Genomic DNA, 21,974 nt, shown 5'->3' on the forward strand with positions numbered 1-21,974 from the left:
TACATGGAGGTGAATACATTAACTAGTTTCCTGCTTAGATAGCAACTATTTGGTGTTTGGCATTAGATTAGCAAGGAGCAGGTTGGGAATTTTAATCCACCTTGTTAAGTTATTAAATTTGCTTTATTTACATACAGATCTCACTTTCATTAACATTGTAACAGGTGGTCATTAACAATTTATCATTTGCTAGGCAGAAACAAAAAGAGATTTTGCTACCAAGTTTTCTCTACTGAGTGTCTCAATTATACTGTATAGCAAGGCTAAAACAACTACAAATACTGTTTTACAGCAACACTAAAAACTTGGGCCCATGTGGAAAAATCAGTAATCTTTGAAAATTTCACAGTTTGTAGTTTCACTGCGTAATTACATAAATAGAGCTTCTTTTATTTTCAAAAAGGGGAACATTTTTCCTCTAAAATATATGCTACCTTAGAAGTGTTTGGTTGAAGAAAGTATGGACCCCTTATTCCACCCTACTTATTTGCAACTTAGGTGAAGACTAATAGAATTTTAATATGATCTGTAATCACACTAAAAACTGTAGTTCAAAATTCCTGAGCATCACTTCAGAGCTATTGAATAGCCCTGGATCTAATTAGCATAATCATTTGCAGAGCCCTTGGAGTCCTATTTTCACAACCTTTTTATATTCTGAAAACAGGGGGTTTATAGTTTCTTTTCATTTTTTGGCATAGGGGAAGGACATGGCACAGTTTCCTTCTCCTTCCCGCCTCCCTCCCCCTTCCCCTCTGCCACCCCCAGCGGGCACCTGCAGACCCACAGAGCAAACCCCGGCCTCACTGCATCCCCCCAAAGCCTTGGGGACAGCTGGAGGCACTGAAAGCTTTTCTCTTTCTCCTAAAAATGATGTGGTTGGTAAGCCCAGCTCTGTTTTCAGCGTGGCCTGTTCCTTTTGGAAGGAGCTGGAGCCTCCAGCAGCGCTTTCGGCGCAGCCGCCTCTCCCCATCCTGCAGCTCCAGGAGCTGCTCTTCTCTTGGCAGCCAAGGGCTCGCTCTCACAAGGTGGTTTGTTCTGGCAAGGCATCTAAATAGCTGTGGTGCTGGCACCACGCTCTGTTTTGCAGGATAGAGTCCTCATTTCAGCCTCTTGTCATTTGCAAGGTTTCCAGCAATGCTGGTGCGTTTGTGATGATCCATAACAAGTGGGTAATTTAAAACATTCCTCAGGCTTCCAGCTCCTGCTACACCCAGGAATTCAAACCCCTCTCCAGGATGGCTTTTCCCATTTGAAATTTTGAATTGTCATCTGGGTTTGGTGCGTAACTCAGGCTGCAAGAAGCTCCTGCAGGATCATGTTTTATTCCACATAAAATGGCTTTGATGCTCTCAGAGCACATAGAGTGCTCCAGAATGGCTCTTGAATTGACTGATGCTGCCTCTGTGTGTGGTGAAAATAACCTTCATGTTACACTTGATCTTTTTTGGATCTGTTTAGGTAAGAAAGGATTGTGGAGGCATTCTTAAGCAGATCCAGCTACTAGATCTTCACTGCCCATTTCATCCCTTTTGCTCTCCTAAATTGTGGTGAGGTGAGATGTTTAAAAACAACCATGGCAGTTCACCTCAGGTTGACAAAGCAGCACCCTAAACCCCCTCACTGGCATTTCTGTTTAATTTCAAATAATTTACACCAGAACTGGGGGATCTCAGCCACCTCAGCTGTCCCACCAAAGCTCCCTCCATCAGCCTTATCTGCAAGAACAAGAGACACAAAAAAGATCACCCCTGGAAAATCCAGTGCCACCAGGCTGGTTGCTGAGGTCTCTTGTCCAGTCACAAATATTATCAAACTCATTGGCTTCTCCTTCAGAACACATTTTATGTGTGTCTGGTGATCTTGGTTTTAATGTTCATTTTGCCCCTGGCAGTTTGTCTTTGCAGCTCACTGGAGCTCAGTGACTGGTTTTCAGTGTATTTCTGGGCTGTCAGTTTGTTCCAAGCTGCAAAGTGATTCTCCTTCTGTAATTTGAGGACTTTTATGAATTGAACATCAAAGAAGTCTGTGAGTCCCGCTCTGTCTCTCAAGACTGATTCCTGCAATTAGAGTTTCCCTAAATCCTTTTAAATTTATCATTGCTTTCACAAATCCAAGCCACAAAGTGCTGGATTCCTGAGCTGTTTTATTTCCTTGCTCTGCACATCGTGGCTGGGTGTCAAGGGTGGGGACAGACATTTCTGGCTTTAGTGGGAGCTGATTGTTTGCTTCCACATCTGGACTAACATTGGGTGGTCAGAGGAACCTGGTGTGAGAGTTCAGTCTGGGGTAGGTGTACCTTGAAGGACATTTACTCTGAAAGATCCAAACCTGCATCCTCGTTCTGTTTGCCTTCAGGATGCTTGTGGACTCGGTCCAGCAAATCTTCCTGCCTCGTGTTTGACAAAGGCCACACAAATGTGGAGAAAGGATTTCCCAGTTCTGGGAGGATTTTCCTGATCCTGAGTGAGGCTGTGTCTAGGGGTGTCCCCAGCCCTGACCTGAGGATCCCAGAGGATCCTCAGCTGGCATTGTTCTGGGGATGTCACTTGTGCTCTGGCTTGAGGGAACGATCCTGCTGGGCTGGCTGAGTGTGGTTAATGCCATCCTGCAGGTTTAGCCCTACCTGTGCCCCCTCCAACCCCTCCTCACCCTCATCTGCAGCACCAGCATCCCTTACTTGTGCTTGGATCCTATGCCATGGGAAAGTAAATCTGTAAGAGAATTTTATTTTAGTAGACGTGGAAAATTAATGCCTAGAGATTACTGTGAAAAAGGACACAGGCAGAATGCCTCTCTGCTCCTGCCACTGTTCTCTGCCTACATCCATTCTGTAGAAGCTTTTGAATTGCTTCCTTCTGACTAAAATCTTTCCACAGCAAAGATGTCCTTGATTGTGCTATTTTAAAAAGTAATTTTCCCCACTCTTGAAAGTTTTTATCTGCAGAGTTTTATATTTTCTCACTGACTTAAATAGCCTGGTCTCTCTTTTTCTCAAAGTAGAACAGACAGTGCCTTTATTTATCCTGTTGGTACTTTAAACTGCAATAAGATAAATGGGCACAATTATAGATGTGTACCAGAAAAGGAACATGTGTTCTAGCATATGTGATACTAACCTAAGCAGACATCTAAATGTACTTCTCAGATAACAAACATTACACACACACATATTTATTAAACTCAGCAACAGCCTTTGCCATCCTTTTCAGCTACTTTTAAACAGCTGGTGAACTGTCAAAACCACGTTAAATATTTTAACAAACAAGTTAAATATTTTTAGCTGTTTCTCTGATGGCAGTAAAAATTCAGGGTGGAGTAATCTCACTGCTTTTGTGAAATGCTCGAGGAAGAGCAGAGGATGGTTTTATTTGGCTGTAAGTTGAGAGCCAACTTTCCTTCTAAAGGATGAAGCTGAGCTCTGCACCTGAGGCCCAGCGAGGCACGGCAGTGCCTCCACCAGCTCTGAACTCCTGGGATCTGTGGTGGGGAAAACCCCTTGGACTCCCTCCCCTGGGACTTACCGCCGGTTAACGCAGCGGATTAGATCATGGAAAGCTGGTAAATGTTTATTTACACTGCCTGGGTGTTTATGGGGCTCTTCTGCTCCTCTCCTGAGTTCCCTCTCCATGGACCTGGTCCCGAAAGCCTGGGGAGCATCCCAGGCGTGACTTGGGCTGTGCAGACACGTGTGGCAGAGGGGCCTTTCAGTGCTTCAAGGCAGGCTGGAAGCTCCAAGCAGACACGATTTATATCACTAAAAGTCAGAAAGGATTTGCAAAGCATCCGTTCTATTGCTATTTAAGTGCAACAGAGAAAATCCACAGTGAAAAGGCACAGGCCAAGAGCCTTTTTATGTTTAATATACATAAAAAGTTGAGTATTATAACATGTGAGCAGGAGATAATGACAGGTGAATAAAAAGAAAGACAGGGACGTATCTAGCAAAGTGTCAGATTGATAAATAAATGAACAAAGACAGGAGAATAAAAGGCTGTTATGAAATACATCAAATCTGATGTGATATGGATCGTGCTGCGGGAAGTTCAGTCTTCCTTTGCCGAGACAGGAGTCAAGGACAAACAGTTTGTCTGCGATTACGAGCTGTCCTGGCTGGGGAAATAAATACACCTGGAAGATGGCTCTGTCCTTCCCCTGCCTGCCTGCCAGCACAGCAGCACCCTGGATGTTCACACAGCACAATTTATTCCGGGCGGCCTCTCCCATGCAGAGTTATTACAAACTACTTCTGAGTGGATTATGGGCTCTCATGCAAAACTAAGAAATAAAGAAAGCACAGTTCAGGCTGCACCCTCACATCTGCTGGGGGGAAGCAGAGCTGGAAGGCAAGGAAGAGGATCATGTTTTGCTATAATGGAAGTAGGATTGATTAAGCAAAAAGTGAAGGATCTGGGGAGGAGCCTGTGGCATCTTGCTGGAGAGAGCAGGAGAGACCAGCCATGGAGATGTGATGGATCTCAAAAATTAATCTCAGCAGCACAGAGAAGCTCATTAGAGTGTGCTGGATGCCCAGGAGCTGTGGTCCCTGCCAGGCAGCAGCACAGGGACAGCAGGGGTGGGAGAGGGGCTGGGCTGTCCCCCGGGCAGCAGTGACCCTCAGGGGAAAGCTGCTGCTCTGGGGGATGCTGATGGAGGCAGGTCACACTGCCCTGCTGGAAACTGAGGAACCAGAGAGAAACCAGGGGTCTCTTTGGGGAGAGCAGGCTGCAGGCCTGCCCCTCCTGCCACAGGGACAGGATGGTCTCAGGAGGGCAGCTGTCCCAGTGGGAATGTCAGTGAGCAAAGCTTTTCCCCAAGGCACACAGGGAGAATGGCTAAACAAACAGGAAAAAACCATTAGTGCCACAGTGCTTTTTGATGCCAGGATGAATTTTCCCCCAAAATTGAGAATAATGAATTTACAGGAAGTTGTCCTGGCATAACTTGGTGCAAGACTTTTGAAGATCCACTCACAGGACACCAGCAGCCTTGTGGGCAGTGATGGAAACATACCCCAGAAAAACTCAGAAAGGCTGTCAGGTTAAAGGCTTGGCAGGACCTGTGGGCAAAAAAGTTTTAAGTTTTCCAAACCTGGTTTCTGAGGAGGATTTTCCTGTGTTGAACCAGACCTGAGGTATCACAAACTGTTATGACTGAACTAACTGTATTAGTGTTTCATCACTCAGCATTGCTAAAAATCTTGTCCTATGTTTTTTTATGTTTTTTTTTCTTTTTTTTCTCTATTTTTTAAAGCAAGATTTACAATGAATGCTGTCAGAATTCCAAACACAGGTCTGATCTGCCAAGTACTCCTCACAACAGGATCCCTGCTCATCACTCACAGTCCCAGCTCTGAGGAGCAGGTTTTGTTAAGAGACTGGGTAGAAAAATGTTTCTTTGTCTGTGTCAGCTCTACTTGGCAGCAATCACCAGGCAGGCAGCCTCCTCTATTAGGATTGCTTTCTGTGTCAAACACCTCATCATTAGAAAGTGAGGCTTGAATGTTATTCTTTAAGCCTTAGATCAACTGTGGTGGCTGAGATGTAATGGAAAAACCTGATGCTGGAAATTCTCGAGTCATTATCACAATTTATACTTAAAAGAGCTCCAGTTTTATAGCAAAAAGAAAAAAAAATCCATTCATTTTAATCATTGCAAAGCTTATTAAAAGGTTTTGAATATTATTTATTGCAATTCTGTACCAGTTCTAATTCACTCATTAATTCTATTCATCTTGAAACTAATTTTAAACTTTGAAAATTTACCGTAGCATTTTGAAAAGTTAAAGTAACTTTCAAGATGAATAGAATTAATGTTTTCCTTCCCTCCTTACAAACTGTTTTCACCTTCAAATACAAACCATGACCATACCATGCTAATAGCTGCAAATGTATTCTCTGTTTAAGGTTTCAAAACCATTACTTGACAGCTGACGTGGAACATAATTTCAGTCTCATTTTCAAGGAGAGACAGTGCAGCCTCCTCCAGGAGCTGCAGCCTCCAACGCTTTCTCCAAATACATTTCCACAGCTGAGGATGTGGAATGAAGCTTTTTTCCCCTCTGCTTCCTCCTGTATATTTTCTGTTTGCTCTGCGTTCCCTCTGACCAAAGACCATTGCAGGTCTGTGCAGTCTGACATAGCTGTCATAAATTTGGAGCATTTGCTGTGTGGGGAACATCTGGTTCCTAAGAAAACAAAGTGTTATTTTCCTGATGGCTGCAGGAGAATGTCTGGGTTTGATCCACCTGTGAGGACTGATTATTTTTTAAACTCCATACCAACACACAGGAGGTGGATGCTTCCTGGATCCCGTGGCATAGCTCTGCCAGAACTGGCATTCATTTCCTAAATTCTTCAGGTTAAAAAAGTTCCTCTCTCCCTTGCTAAATTTCTACAGGACCTGAAGGAGCAGGCATGGTTTTTCCTTTCATTGAATGGTCCCAAATTCCTTTCTGAAACAAGGAAAACCTCAGCAGAAGCAGCTGGAAACTCTGTGAACAGAGTGTTTTCAGTTTTGCATCATTGGGCAGGCTGCTGGGGCCGTGCTGTGGTGAAGGTGAATTCCTTCTCACACCAAAGCCTTGCTGTTCTTTGTGCAGTGATTGCCTTCATCTGAAGATGTTAAAGGTCCTACACACGAACCCAGTTTTCTGATAAACCCCACGCTGCCTTTCTTCTGGCAGTGAGATTATTTGCAATAAGAGTTTCTGCAGCTTTGGGTGCTTTATTTTTACGTTCTGAAATGATTGTGTGTCTGTAGTGAAAAGGCAGCAAGGGCTTATTTCTGAGCAGCTTCAGGTGTGTGTACAAGAGTGGTCTGAGATATATCAGTTATTTGGAAAGGTCTGGTGGTGACACATAACTGCGAAACTGTTCTCATCTTGGATTTTGTAAGGTCATCACTGTGTTCAAGCCTCCCTCCCATGCTTTGCTACAGCTACAGCATGAAGAGAGACGTATATTGTAAACACAGAACTGCAGAAAGGTCCTTGGTGGGTACATTTATCATTTGAAACCAACAGAGGTGGGTTTGTGGGGATTTTTTTGGGTGTGGGTTTTTCTTTTTTTTGGAGACTGAGTTTGAATCTGTACAGAAGCCTTCCAATTTTTCCAGATATTGCTGGGGAATTTTCCCTCGGGTGGTTTAGGCCAGTTGGAAATGCCACAGAGATCCTCTTGCCATCCATAAACCCCAAAGGTGAAGCTAGATTTGTCCCAGCTTTCTTTCACACCCCAGGGAATGCCCCTGCTCTTGGTGGGAAGCCAGGAAGAAAACCTCAGAGAAGCAGTGGATAAGAGTGCAATTACAGGGTCCAGAGCAAACCTGGGTGGGGCTCCCTGACACCCAAACCCTTCAAAAACTGGAAACACAATACCCACAACTGGAAAGCAAGGCAAGCCAGACATCCTGGGCAAGGCTCTGCAAGTGTGAACAAAGATCCTGAAGATCTTCCACTGTGACAGCTCCCCTGGGCTCCTTTCTCTGTGTAGAGGCCACTTGTGCCATGGCTGTAATGTGGGATTTTTGCTGGTTGAAACCTCTTCCAGAAGGAAATGGGGACAAACCCTGTTTCTCCTTGTGGTGCTGGGCTGTTGGAGAGCTCAAAATGCACTGTGGCAGGGCATAACTCTTTTTTATGCTTGTGGTCACTTGCCTTGATTTTATATGTGGCAAGTCTGGCAGTGTGGGATATAGAGCAGGGGGCCCCAGTGTTGTCAAGGAATGTGTCTGAGTGAAGCATTTTATGGCTTGGCTCGATCTATTTCCTAGCTGGAATATTTCCACCAGCTTCCTTTGGCCATGCCTGAGGCTCCAGCTTGTGGTTTCTGTATTTTCCTTCCCCTGAAGGCTGCTGTCTTCTCTTGGAGGAGGGAGGGAGCTCAGGGAAGGATGCTGCTTTTGTGCCTTCTGCACATTTGAGATGAAAGTTCCTGCTGCTCCTCTCTGCTCCATGTACAGATCTTTTCCATGAGAGAAGCAGAATGTTCAGATTGCCTTTAGCACCAAGCTTAAGTGGATCCTGCTCAGCAGCTGCCACAAAATTTATTCCCAGGAAAGGAATAGAGGTCTAAAGCAAGCAAGCACACCTGAGCTAGCTGAGTCTGCCTGGCACAGAGACTTGGGCTGGGAATGTGTGACAGGAGAGCTCCAGCAGGATGGATGCACCAGGGCAGCATCTCAGCTCCTCCAGGTGTAGCCCTGCATCATGGTCAGGAGCTCAGGTGGAGAATGAACCCTCTGTACCTCAGATGAGCCTCAGCCTCACGTCTGAAAAAGCTGCAACCTATCCAAGGGAATAAAGACCTCTTCCCTGTGCCAAACAAAATTGTTGTAGCTGGTGGTTGCACTGACCTCTCTGTTTTTTTCCTGCCCAGCACTGCAGCAGACACGGGGGCCAGCACCCGTGAAGAGGATGGATGTCACCTCTCCTGAATTTTGTAAGTCTAAATCTTGGTGTCATGCTCAAAGGTCTGCTTCCACCTGGAAAGTTTCTGTTGCAAAGCAGATCTTTAGCACTGTTTGCAAAGGGGCTACGGGAGCTGGCAGCCTTGGAAGCAGAGGTGCTGCAGGACTGAGAAAATGGTTCTACAGCTTTATGCCTGGTTGGGAAGTTTGAAAAAAAAAAGCAAAACAACAATGAAAGGGATTATCATGTTGTTTTTCAAGCCAAAAATGCGAGCAGTAATTCAGACTTGAGGAAAGCTGTCATTGCACATGGCAGCTTAAGGAAGCTGGCCAGAGAAAGGAAGCACACAGGGAAGAGCCTTAGAGTGACTCTCCGGCACCTGCCAGGTCAAAAAAAGCCACAGCTGACTTCCAGAGGCCTTGGATGGGGTCCAGAGTTAGAGAAGAGCCTGATCCCTAAGCTGCTGGGCAGTTGAGGAAGGCTTTGTGATTTAGGATGGCCATTGCAGTTTAAAGTGCTGGCATTGAGTTGTAAATACAGTTTAGCTGGATGATGCATTTCCTATTTCAGGTTCTGATTTCAATTACAAACACTGACTGGCTCGATAGCATCACCACTAAACTGAAGCCTTTAATATTCAAGGCAAAAAAGTTTCAAAAAGTGAATGAATTGATCTGTCACTCAGACTGTGTCCAACTCAGCAGTGCAAAGGCAAAAGGCAGAATAATCTGAACCTCTGGATCTGTATCTCCAAGTACACAATAACAGCTATTGCTTAATTCCCTTTAAAGAACAGCCATAGAAAATAAGACTTTATTTTTGATGAGAATTACTTGGATTGTACTGCAGGAAAATGGGATTGAGAAGACAAAAATGTGAGGTTTTGGAGACAGAGCTGGAAGATAAACTCATATTGGATTTGTGCTTCTTTCTGTTTAAGAAATGTGGCCCTTACCATGCCACTGGTTTTTAAGCAAAGCTCTCCATTGATTTCAAAGGGGTATCCTGCCCAAAAATCAATGGAACGAGATGCCCCCATGTATTTACCTACTCTGATTTGGTTATTGACTTTTAATAACTCTACAGATAGTAACAAGGCAAAATGCCAGGACATTGTTGCTGCAAATTTAGGTCAGGAATTCCCTTGGAAATCTCATGTGGCACTGCCTAAATACCTAATTTTGCAGTTACCACCCCCAAAATGCAAATTGTTCTGCTCTCCTGGTGAAGATGTACCTTTTCCTTCCCTGAGTGATCACCTATCCATCAGAAAATTGGGAGTGGGAGGGGTGCAGGGCAGGCTGATTCTGCAAAGCTGCCTGCTAAAGCCCTGATTACTGTTATCAAGCAAAGAAGCAGTCCAGTTTAAGCTGCTAGGGTTTCTGATGAGCAACAGGTTATAATGAAGGAAGGCAGAGGAACGCGTGAATGAGCGACTACAGACCCTGGTAAAGAGAGGATTACACTGAAGGTACGTTCCAGGGAAGAGTCTGCACATTTCAGGGCAAGGCAGCAAATGGGCTTAAAAATAATCTGAATTTTTTCTTTCCCTCCCAATCCAACAAAGATAGAGAGTGTAAGATGCTTGTGGAGGGCAGGTCAGCACATCAAACAGGCTCTGCTGGGAGCGGTGAGGGGAGGATCCTGCCTGCCTGGGGTGAGTCAATGAGGTTAAAATGTGCTCTCTTACCGAGCTGCTCCTGGTGGTGTGAGGGTGTTTGGCTGGGCATCTGCACAGCATCTCCCCCAGGCACATCACTGTTGTCTCCTCCTTGGCCTCCCTACATTTTCTGGTTGCAGTGGATGTTATCTCAGCAGCCCTCTGGTGGTTTTGAGTCCCTAAATAAGCCAAAGGAAGACGTTTTGGATACCATTCTCCTTTTTAGGGTTTGCTGGAAATTTACTGTGAGGAAAAGCTAAAGCTGAGATTTGTAACACAGTGGCTGCTTGGTGGCAACTGCCTGTGGGGTGGGGTCTTTCCCTGGGATAAATGCATGGCCCCTGTGCCCTGTGGCAGTGGAATAACCCACCTTGTATCTACTGTAAGGCAAAATTGGGTGCATGAGTATGGAGTGGGGCTGCCCCAGCTGCAGCCCAAAGCCCATCTTAGCTGGAGATGTCTGCTCTAAAGCTATGATCCAGGAATCAGTTTGGTTTATGGCAAAGAGAAAAGCCTCAAAATGGTTGAAAATCCAGGTAAAAAGGCTGATTTTTGCTCTTCTTACACCATGAGGGTGATTGTAGCAATGTCAAGATACACCCTTTACTAGCCAGAGATAAGGCAGTGCCCTTTGCTGTCTGAAGATTGTGCAGGGCTTGTGTTCTTGTCAAACGGAGGAGGGATGCAGCATTCCTCTTTCCACCGAGCTTTTGAGCAGGCACTGATACATTTATAAATGGCATGTGATAAGCTCTAAAAATGCCACTTTGAAATTGAACCCAGAGAAGTGTGAACCATCTCAAACAAAAGTGATTCGCCTTGGTCACTTGACAGGTGCAGAAGGAATTTCTGGTGACAGGAAGAAAACTGAGGCAGCGCCAACCTGCCAGGCTCCCCAAAAGCTCTGGGGGAGAAGGAGCCCTCCTGGCCCCCATTGTCCCTACAGAGCCCTTGCTGCTGCCTTGGCTGTTTGCCTCAGAGATGGGAAGGATGGCTCTGAGCAGGATGCAGCAGCAGTGTCCAGGACAAGGCACAAAAGTGTGCTCAGCTGTGCCAGCTATCGATCCCCACCCCGGGCATCCCTGCACTGCTCAGTGCTCACTCATCACAGGGCAACAGGTGAGAAGTGCCCTGCACACAAACTGTCAGAGGCACATGGATCACAGCTTCCTTGTGAATTGGATGAAGTTTCAGCTCTGCTGCAGCCCTGGGTATTGCTGGTGTTGAGCACAGGCTGTGGCAGCCTGCAGAACCAGGGTTATAATGCACTCTGTGCACGGTGTCACCCTACTGGAAAGAGGCTCATCAGAACATGGCATGTCAGTTGTCACTTCACTGGGAACAGGTGAAACCCTATTATCAGTACAGTGTCTACAGACTTCTGCTGCATCAGAAAACAGCTCGGCAGTGCTGTGTGTACAAAGATGTCACTGGTTTCTGCTGAACTGCACACAGGCTGCTCCTGCAGCTGCCTGATGAGTACAAAACGTGGGAGCAGCAGGTCAGGGAGCGGCCTGGGGCCAAGCTGGGGCTCTGCTGGGAGCAGCTGATAGATGTGGGGGGACAGGTAGCAAAGGGTGGAAGGGAGTGGGACAATTCCCTAAAGGTCAGAATTTGGTTGCTTCTTTTGTGCCAGATCAGGTGGCTAAACCTGGACAAACTACCCAGTGGAGGCTGAAGGTGGCCAGAGACACCCCAATGTGCTGCTTTGTGGGGCAGTGCTGATGCTACTGAGAGCAGGTTTGACCCATGCCACGCCAGGAGAAACAGAGGTTTCTCCTTTTTCTGTGAGGTCTGAGGCTGACTGCACCATTGCTCCTGCTGGCTCCACCAGCAGCTACTCAGTCTGGTGCTGGTACCAAATTCCTCACTTCAGAAGCAGCAGCCTGGAGTCTGAGGATGGCATCACCTCTTGTAGCTCAGTCCTGAATTCTACGTCCTGCCCTCTGCAGACATTCTCTTTCCCGTCTCTCCTGCTTCCCCTCAGCACCACTCAGCTAATTTCTCGAGTGGGATACACTAATCCCATATTTCTCTGGTAGTTACTTGCTCCAAAGCTGTCTTGGAAACCCAGGTGCCAGTTCCCCCCAGCACTTCTTTCCTGACCAGGGAAAAGAGATGGCGAACGGCTTTCTCTTGATTGTGTCGATGGGAGATGATTTTCAAGGTGAAATTTCTAGTTCAGTTGAGTCACTTTCATTCAAGGCGATGAGCAAAATGTCACCCCCACACTGAACCACACTCAATGCGCTGTTCTCCTATTGCATTTAAATTTACTCCACTTTTCCTTTCTGACACCTGTTTAAATCAATATCTTCCTCTCCAGGTCGTGGGCAGAATGTGCCTGGTCTCTCCGCACAGCGCTTCTCAAATCCACTAAAATCAACACAATAATTGAAATATTTTCAAGCTGATTACACCGCTGCCTGAGGCTAGGCTGGTTGCTAAGGGTAAGCTCCCTGGTTGCTAGGGGGAGTAAATCATCTTGCATTATTTGATTTTTGTTATAGATATGAAACCGCTACTCCCTCGATTAAATGTCTCTCAGTCTAACACCTATGGGACCTGGGGAAAGAGAAAAGAAAAGCAGCAACCTTGACCCTGTCAAATAAATATCTCTAACTTTTCCTGTCCTCCGGCTTCCAAACCAAACCTGTCTACTGATTTTTTTTTATTTATTTATTTATTATTTTTTTTAACCTGACTTTAAATAACAAAGCTGTGGGGACAAGCAGATGAAGAGAGGAAGAACTGTCTGTTCCATTAGAGGATCTCTCAGCTTGGCTAAACACTCTCTATTTACTCCAAACACAGCATGATGGGGAGCTACAAGGATCTAATAGCCTTGAAGATGTAGAATTGCACCAATTACAGTTCCTATTCAGCCCACGGCTCATGAGACATCAGCTGAAATCACAGGGCCAAATCCTGCTCCTAGGTCTGCAGATCTGGAGCATCTCTGTGGCAGAGAAGGATTTCTCCAATTTTTTTTTTTTGTGGTTGCACAGGAGTGGAATCCTGTTGGACACTGCTGGGTATCCAGGAGCCTGAATGTGTGATGGGCACTTGGCTGGAGGAGCAGGAGCTTCTGATGCAGTATTAATGGCAAAAAAAGTACATGGGGCATATCCCTGTGCCTTGGACATTTTAAAGTGCCTCAGCTCCTCCTGTGCCTTCATTATTCTCTCAGTACAACCATTTCCTGGGTGAGGGTATTATCCCTGTAGGGTCCCCTCCAGAACCTCTCAGAAATTAATGTGACCCAGTAAATCTGTTACAAGTCATGGCAGGGCCAGAGGTGCAAGAGCCTCTTCTGCCATTTGTGCTGGAAACAACCAGCAGCCCAGGGTGTTTCTGAGGCACAAGGTTTCAGAGGGGAGCTGACTTGGCATAAAGTCTTTTTCCATCCCTCAAACCTCCCTGTTAATCCTCATAGCTGCACTTGGCCTTCCCAGCACTGCCCCAAATCCTCATTTTTTGGTGAGAAAACTGAGGTACCAAAACTGGAGCACTGCAATTTGCCTCAGGTTGTGCAGCCAGTCCCATCCAGACACCTTTGCCCCCCTCAGCTGCTGCAGCATTACTGGAGAGGAGAGGCTGCAGAGCCCCAGCTCCTGCCCGCTGCAGCAGGCCATGTCCTTCCCTTCCTATTTCTCAAAGGGCAGCTGTAATCCACAATGGACAGGAAAAGCAGCAATGTAAATATTGAAAACCCTTTAGTTACAACATATATGCAACAGCAATATCTCCTCTGCCACGTCACCTGATCCCTCAGCTGGAAACAAGGACGCAAATGCCACGGAGTAAGTGATGTCAAGAGCTTCCAAAGCTGTTGATGAAATAAGTGCAAGGAGAGGTACTCGCTGCAAACCCTGGCCGAGGAGAGGCTGGAGGGGAATCATTAGCACAAATGAGCCAGGCCAGGCTCAGCCCAGCCTGTGCTCAGCAACACGCTGGACTCTGCTGCTCCCTCTGAGCTATGCCAGTCACTGTGGTGCTTTTTGGGGTTATTGGTCACCACATGTGGAAACAGGCAGGGTGTGGAGAAGTGGGGTCATCAGGAAAGCCTTGTGAGCCTGGAGGACACAGCTCTTCCAGCCTGGCTGTCTGTTCTGTCCTTGTTTACCCAAAGTTTGCAGGCAGGATCCCTCTGCAGGGCACCTGCACCTGTGCCACACATTTAGTGGGAAATGCCTGCAGCATTAAGAGCATCACAATCTAAATGATTAATTGTTTAATATATTGCAAGCTGGTTACCCCCCCTGGCTGTGCCATGTAACAAATGGAGTCGGTGGAGATCTCACAGTTGTGAGCTCCTTGTTTGACTTTTAGCCAGCCAGTGCCAGTGGTTTGAGCTCACAACCACAGCCAGGGCTGCCATCACCTCCTCCAGCAGCTGCCTCACCAGCCCTGGGCTTGGTGTGGGGCTGGGAAGTGCTGCTGAAGGATGGGAGCCAACCAGTCCTGCAAATACAGGTGTGTGACAGGGTCCAGGGAAGATGCTTAATTCAAGCTGTTACTTATTTTTATCAGAGTGTGGAGACTTGAAGGAAAGCCCAAAGTGTTTAACTGAGTGGAATGCTCCACAGCTGACACAACAAACACAGGGGATGTGATGTGGGGTTTCACTTATGTATCTAACTTACTTAAAATCCATATTAAGTACAATTTCTATTTCAATATTGTACAGGTCACACTTTATGTTAAAGTTCCACTTATAAATAGTTTATAAAGATTAATAGATGTTTTAATCAATAACTAATCAATAGTTTAGTGACAGGAAAGCCCAGCAGTGGGATTGCCCCGAGCATTGTGGGCATTTTGCTCTGGTTTGGTGATGTTTGACCCTTGCTCTGGACTGGGACCAGCACTGTTGACAGTGGTGGGATGTAGCACTTCTCCACCACTGCTGGTAGGTACCCTGTGGTCATGGAGGGGCTGGGCTGGGCTCTGAGTAACCCACATTGCAACCAGGGGGGCTCACTGGGGAAGGCAGCCCCAGTTCTGACCCCAAGAGGGCTCTGGTACAGGGTCCAGCAACCCTGTGGGTCTGTGGGGCCAAGTGGTCCTTTCTGAGCACCTCATCGCCTGCTGGAATTTCTGGGAGAGATCTGTATTTGTACATGAGGAATACATTTTGTTGAAATGTAGTTATGATTTTTAAAAAATATTCTGCTGAGGAATAGTTCTGTATTTTTAATACATCTTTTTATCATACACTTTAAGATTCGTGTCCACATGGGCACTAGGAAGAAAAATGTAATTATCTCTTAAAGAATACAGTCAGTTTAAGGAAGACAAATATTAATGTTACATGAATTGATTGGTCAGAGGTTTCCAAAGCAGAGAGGTAGTTGCCCATTCCCCCAATTATCCAAAGGAGTGGGGTGCCTAATGCCCTATGAGTCAAACTCCTTATACAAAGCTTCCAGAACAGACCCTCTAATTGAATATTAAATGACTTTTTCATGAGTTCCTCTTTCTGTACCATGATCATGCTAATACAACTGGCAGTGCTCAAATGACAAAACAAGCACTCAGCAACTTGACCACTCCGGAAACCAAGCAAAGCCATTTAGCAAAGCCCAGAGCAAATGCCTTTGCCTCCAAAACCTCCTCTGCACGTGAATCTTTGAAGAACTTCTCCATTTTTAATGGCCAGAAATATCTGCCTGCTAAACCTTAACTACAACTGTACCCAAAGCCCGTCTGTCTAGCAGCAGGTGGGCTAGTGAGAGTCACAGTCCTGCTGGGATACAGCCAGCTGTTCCCAGGAATGAATCTCAAGTAAATTAACAAACACCACACAAACCTGTCAATTGAATCATTCTTGATTACTGTAAATGTGGGGCTACCCATTAAGGAGCTTCTCCCTCCGTGCAGAGGGAGTTTCTGTATGCCCTGAGTGTGGAACTGAGGCAGTGACACCCCATCCTCTGGACAGAGGGTCCCTTAGGATCCATGGGGGAACATCTCTCAGACCAATGAGTTTGAAGTGCTGGAGGTGTCCAAGATGGTTTCCTCACATCTCTGAAGGTTCTGTGGGCTTCCAGAGGGCTCATGAGTTATTTGGGTGTAGTCAAAGCTTCTATTGTCCAGGCACATCTCTCTCTATTTCCATTTGGAAACTTCTCCTGGGCAACAGTGTGGCCACTGAGGGGTCAAAATCCAGGACATCCTCACGTGCACCAGCCATTTCCCAATGCCAGGAGCACACTGGGGGTAAAATATCACCTTAGTGGAGATGGGGGAGCTGCAAACACTGCACTGAAGGCAGGAGAGCTCCTGGTATGAGACAACAGCAGTTTACAGAGGCCTGTAGGTATCTTATAATAATCAGGGCACTGGGTGAGAAGCAGAAGGTCTTGGCTCAACATCTGTCTGTCTGATGTTTTGTCCTTGAGCTTTGGTGGTGAGTTCAGGCCTACTGCGTGAAATTCTGGAGCTCCTCTCGAGGGTGGATGGCAGCCAAATCCCCGACTGCTGGCAAAGCCATGGCAAAATCCAGCTGAGGCTGTCTGCCTGCCCTGCCTGTGGGTGAGTGGTGCTCTGCAGTGAGGGTGTGGGACAGCTGCAGATGACCAAGCTGCCCGAGTAAGGAAACAGGTTTAAGGGCAAATTGAGTGAAAATGGGTAGTGGAGCAGCACAGAGAGGAGAGACCTGAGAGGGCCAGAAGCTGCTGATTTGTGCCAATAACAGTGACTTTGAAGCAACAACAGGGAAGACAAAAATGCATTAGAGGAGGGAGAAAATGGACTGTCAGGAGATAACAGGCAGAGCGAAGAGAGGATGTGATCTGGGAAAATGTAGAGAGGACACAGCAGGGAGAGAAGGGAATTGCTGTGAGGATAGAGAATGCAGGGGGAAGCAAAAAGTCTGTTCTAGACCCAGACCAAGAGCAAGGTCTTACTGTCACCTTCCCCTGGTCAAGCAATGGTCTGGCCAGGAGCCAGTGCTCCCTTTTTGAGCTGTATGAAATGCATCCCCTTGCCTGCAGCCCCTGGCATGAGCTGGGGGCAGAAGCTTGGGCCTGTGGAGAGAGGTACTGGATGTCTGTGTAAGATCACTCCCATCTCTCTGACTTCTGGCAGCCCTCAGACTAGAAATGGCCTTAAACTGGTTAACACCTCAGTTTAATTGTGTTTACTCCATGTCCCTGTTTGTTCTTGTAGCTGGTGATGGAAGAGAGCAAGGAGTAGAGCAGCATTGCCTTGATCCCATGCAGCAGAGCACATTTGGATAAAGCAGGGTCCTTCCCATGAAGGAAACATCCTGTTCCATGTACAGTGGGCACAGTGGGGAGCCCAGGCAGGGCTGAGGGCCACCCCCTGCCTGCCCTCCATGGGAGCAGTTTTGGAGGATGGACCAGTGGCAAAGGGTGAAGGTGGGACATGTTTGTGATCTGTGCAGAGCTCTTGGTGCCTGTCCCCAGACAGACTCCAGGACTCCAGGCCTGATGCTTTGCTGGGTCTCTGTAGGGAGTTTTGGTGCTGGTGCTGGTTCATTCAGCTTTGGGCAGCCTGGGAATATGAGCTCATCACATCCCTAAATGACAATTGAACCTTAATTCAATTCCATGCAAGTCAGCAGAGACAGAGAACAGGGTCTGAACCACACCAATGCCAAGGATTCCCACCCACAGCAGCCCCACTGAGTTCAGGGAGAGCAGAATCCATCCCAGGCTGGAGGATTTTGCTGGTGAGGATGTGTGGGAGAGGGAGTGTGGCCATACCCTCATCAGTGCTAGACCTCTGTCGATGTGGATATTAGCAGTGTGCTTCCCCAGCTGTGTCAGTGTATGTGTTTGTGTATACAGACTCAATTTATGTCATTTTGTAAGCAGGTAAGTGTTCGTGCAGCCTCTGTGCAGTTTGGTGAGAAGTGTGCTTACATATTTGGGTAGATTTAGTAACAGCATGCATGTGGGTGTGCTTAAATTTAGACAGGCTCATGGGAGAGGCTTAGCACACATGGAGCAGCATCGGGATGTCCTGGCTGAGGAGGGTTTCTGGATGGCAGCTGGGTCTGCTCCTGCCCACGTGTGTGACATTCCTGACTGTGTCCCAGCCTGCTGGAGTGGCTGATGATGGCCTCATACATGGAGGGAGAGGATTTGTGTGTGTGGTTTTGGCACTCAGACACGTGCATATGCCATTTCATTGTGGTGGGTGCTTTGGGAGGTTCTGTTTGCAACATTTCCAAAGGATAGATACAAAAGGGTGATGCTTATGGACCCATCCTCTAAAATTCACTATAGCATGTACAATGTGGCCGAAAGTGCACAGCTGAGTGTGCATTACTGACCTACACAGTGCCAACACGTGTGTGATTTTTGTGCCATTTCTGGCTTGCTCCTGCAGCACACAGCACATTCCAGGTGCAGGGTGCTGCCCCACACATTCCAATATAGCTGATGGGCACTTCCCAGCACATCCCACTGAGGCACAACTCACAGAGTCAAGCAGAACTCCATCTCATGGAGAGGGTATCCACAGTCAGCCTGACGTGCATCAAGGCCCGTTTGTGGCTGCCAGCAGTGTGTGTGTGGTTTCACACCCTCACCTTGCACACACGCATTTCCAGGGCGTGTCTGTCTCTATTTGAAACACCCGTGCTCACCTCAGGGCTTTTTGCACGCTGTGGCCCAGCGGGGCTGCAAATGGGGTCTGCCATGGGCTGGGCTCGGTGTGGGTGCTGCTGGTGGGCTGCTTTGGGGCAGAGCTGGGCTGCTTTGGGGCAGAGCTGGGCTGCTGGGCTGCGCAGCCCTGGGGAGACACTGGCACTCCCGAGCACCGCCACCCTCTCGCTTGGACACCGCCCTGATTTTTGTCCTGCCTTTTGACATCTGTGACTTTTCAGGCGACACATCGGCAGCACGGGGCCCCGCTCGGCCCCGCCACCGCGGGCTGCCATGCAGCAGCATCTGGCAGCCCGGGCAGTGTCACGGGCCGGGCAGCGCCGCTGGCAGCCCCGTCCCGCGGCTCCCCGCCGCTCCTCCGCGCTGCCGGGCGCTGAGCGGGATCAATAAGACACCTCCGACTCCTCTATTTACAAACTAGCTGCCTTCAGCAGCCAGGCTGTTTAAGCACTTCATTCCCATTCAGGAGGGCCATCTGCTGCCTTTTGCTGTAAGTCTCTCTGAAAACCTCAGCCTTGACAAGCTCGAGATATGTCAGCGCAGTTATCAGCGGAAAGCAACATCTGCCGTGCCTGACACCCACTATTGTAGGCCATTTAATCTGTCCCCCTCCTCCCTTTAACTGCAGACAACAGCTCCCTATATTATATTTTCCCACTCAATTAGCACTATCATCCTGCTGAAATAGAGGCCAATTTACCTTTAATGACATCATTGTTAGGAGAGTGGCAGCCCTGGCCGGTGGCTGGCGGGAGGCAGCGCGTCTCCGCGGCTCGGGGCAGCCTATCCGCGCTGCCTTCACCCCGACCGCAGACATTGTTTCCGACAGTTCGCAGAGGCAGTGTGGCGGAAAATTGAGTCCAGATTCATTAGTTTTTTTTTTTTTTTCCCCTTCTCCCTTCTCCCCCCCCCCATCCTTTTTTTTTTTTTTTTTTTTCCCTCTCTCCGCCGTGCACTGCTCAAGTCAGTTAAATTGATACATTTCCTAACAAAATTGAAGTGCTTTGTGCTGCCAGCGGAAAGCCTGGTGACCCTGCGCGGCCCACCGAGCAGCCAAAACGAGTTGATGGATCCATTAGGCCGCGCAGAATGCCTTCCCCCTCTGCCTCCGCTCCTGAGTGACACTGTAAATCTGAACCAATTTCAGTCCCTAATCATCATTACAAACCCCTCCACTGTTCATTTATTACTCTACAATTCTAATACAGCACACGACTGGGTCAGCGCACGGGGAGCTGGAAGGCTGTGGAGACAGGCTTAAAGAGACCATAATCCCTCCCAGGTTTTATCAGGGAAACAAACCTGATTTGGCCCTCCCTGGTCCCCACATGCTGCTCCCTGCCTCTGGTCCAGCAATCAGAGGATGTTTGCCTGTGCCAGTGGTGGGAGCACGGGCTCCAGAGTGGGAGAGCTGGGCAGCAGAGGGGAAGAACACATGAAAAGGATGCAGGACCCACAGCGTGCCACACGAACCCCACAAGGGATAGGGCGTTGCTGGAAGGCTGGCACAGCTGCTCTGAGCCCTTGGCTTTAGGGTGGACAGCTGTCCAAAGGGTGCTGCAACCCTGCAGCTACACAAAATGGCTGTGCAAAGAGGGTATTTGGGTAGATGAGGAGCTGGCACATGCCTGGGAAGGACCACGAGGATCAGAATGTTGAGACTGGAGGTTTATTGATCTTCTCCATCAGATGGATTAAATGAAGGACACCTTTTTTGGAGTTGAAAAGCCTCAGTGGATGCAGGGATGGCTTCTCTAGGTGGAGAAGTAGTAGAGAGGATGGTGGGACACAGGTGATGCCAGCTCACAGTTGCTTCCCACCTGGGCATTCCTCTCCAAGAGGTGCCATCCCACTCATGCCAGCTTGGAAAAACCTCCCCCTGACTGCTGGCTTCCAGCATGAGGAGTGGATGCTGATTGAGTTCTTGACCTGCTAAGTGTGCTTATGTGCCTGGATCGAACATTTTCCAACAGGATGCAGAAGAATTTATTTATTTGATTTGATGTGACTGGATTTTTCCCCCCTGCCTTTTTTGCAACACGCATATCAACATCTCTGTAGGTGCAGAAGCAATCAAAAGATTTAAGCACCCACATGGTAAATAATCAGATTAATGGCATGATCAGACATGACTTGATGGCAGTGGGATTGCTTGGAGTGAGATCAGCAGTGGCTGGGGCACTTTTTGCTGGAGTAGGACGCAGGGACAGGCCGCTCCTATTTGGGAGATGGGCTGGAAGAGCAGGGTAAAAGGGGGTGAGCAGGGTGGGGACATCCAGAGGCCAAAGTTTAATCAATCAGCGGTTGAGAGGAGGGTTAACAACTATGAAGCTTGTGGCTAGAATGTCTGTTTTCTTTTCTTCCCACACGGGTTTTATTGGCGGTGAGATTTTATGGAGGGTTGTCCTTGTTTGATGAGAGAAGGGAGCAAGAACCATGATCTTAAAAAGGACTGATGGTCAAACCCCTCTTTGCAATTTGTTCCTTCAATGAAAGTCTGGGGAGCAAGTCTGCATTTCATGTGAAAGACTGGTGCCTTTGCTGGGATGCCAAAACCCAGGTTCATGACCATGGATCTGCCTGGATGCTCAGGAGAATGTCAGCCTCCTGAAAGTGTCAGCTTTTCTGCTGGTGACAACAAAAGTGGGCCTTTTTCTACAGCTCATGTGCCAGACATGTGTTTTGCTTCCTGCTACAGGGTCCCAGGCTTGAGGTCAGCCTTGTCTGGCAGGGAGATGTGACAGCTGCCAAACTGTGCCAGGGCCAACCAGCAACCCCTGTCAGCCCCAGCCAGCGTGCCTGCCTCAGCTGCCTCCCACACACAGCAAAACTTCCCAAAGTTTTCTCTGCCCATGGTCCTCAGTAACAGAAATTGTTGTAAAAATGAAACAGCATTAAAAAATATATATTTGAAAAAGCAGTGCTGAGGTCAAAGGAGGTTGATTGTGGGTTTTGCAGTGGGGATTTGCCCAGGATGAACAACTCTTTGCTTCAAAAATAGTCTTGGTGACCTCCATCTTTTGTCTTAGGCCCAAATCTGCCCTGGGGCAAGATCACCTTATTTCCAAGGCAGAGTGAGACCAGCACATCAACAATGAAGGCATCACTCCCTATGGACATGTTTTTTGGGTCCATTCAGGTCAATCTGTGGTTGAATTTCCCTGTCCCCATCACCTCATGTCCCATATTTCTGTGGAGCTGAGCCAAGGCTGGCCCTGTGATGCAGCTCCTGTACATCAGAGTGCTGCTGGCCCTTGGTGTCTCC

Source organism: Passer domesticus, chromosome 15 (assembly GCF_036417665.1).
Source record: "Passer domesticus isolate bPasDom1 chromosome 15, bPasDom1.hap1, whole genome shotgun sequence".
NCBI lineage: Eukaryota > Metazoa > Chordata > Aves > Passeriformes > Passeridae > Passer > Passer domesticus.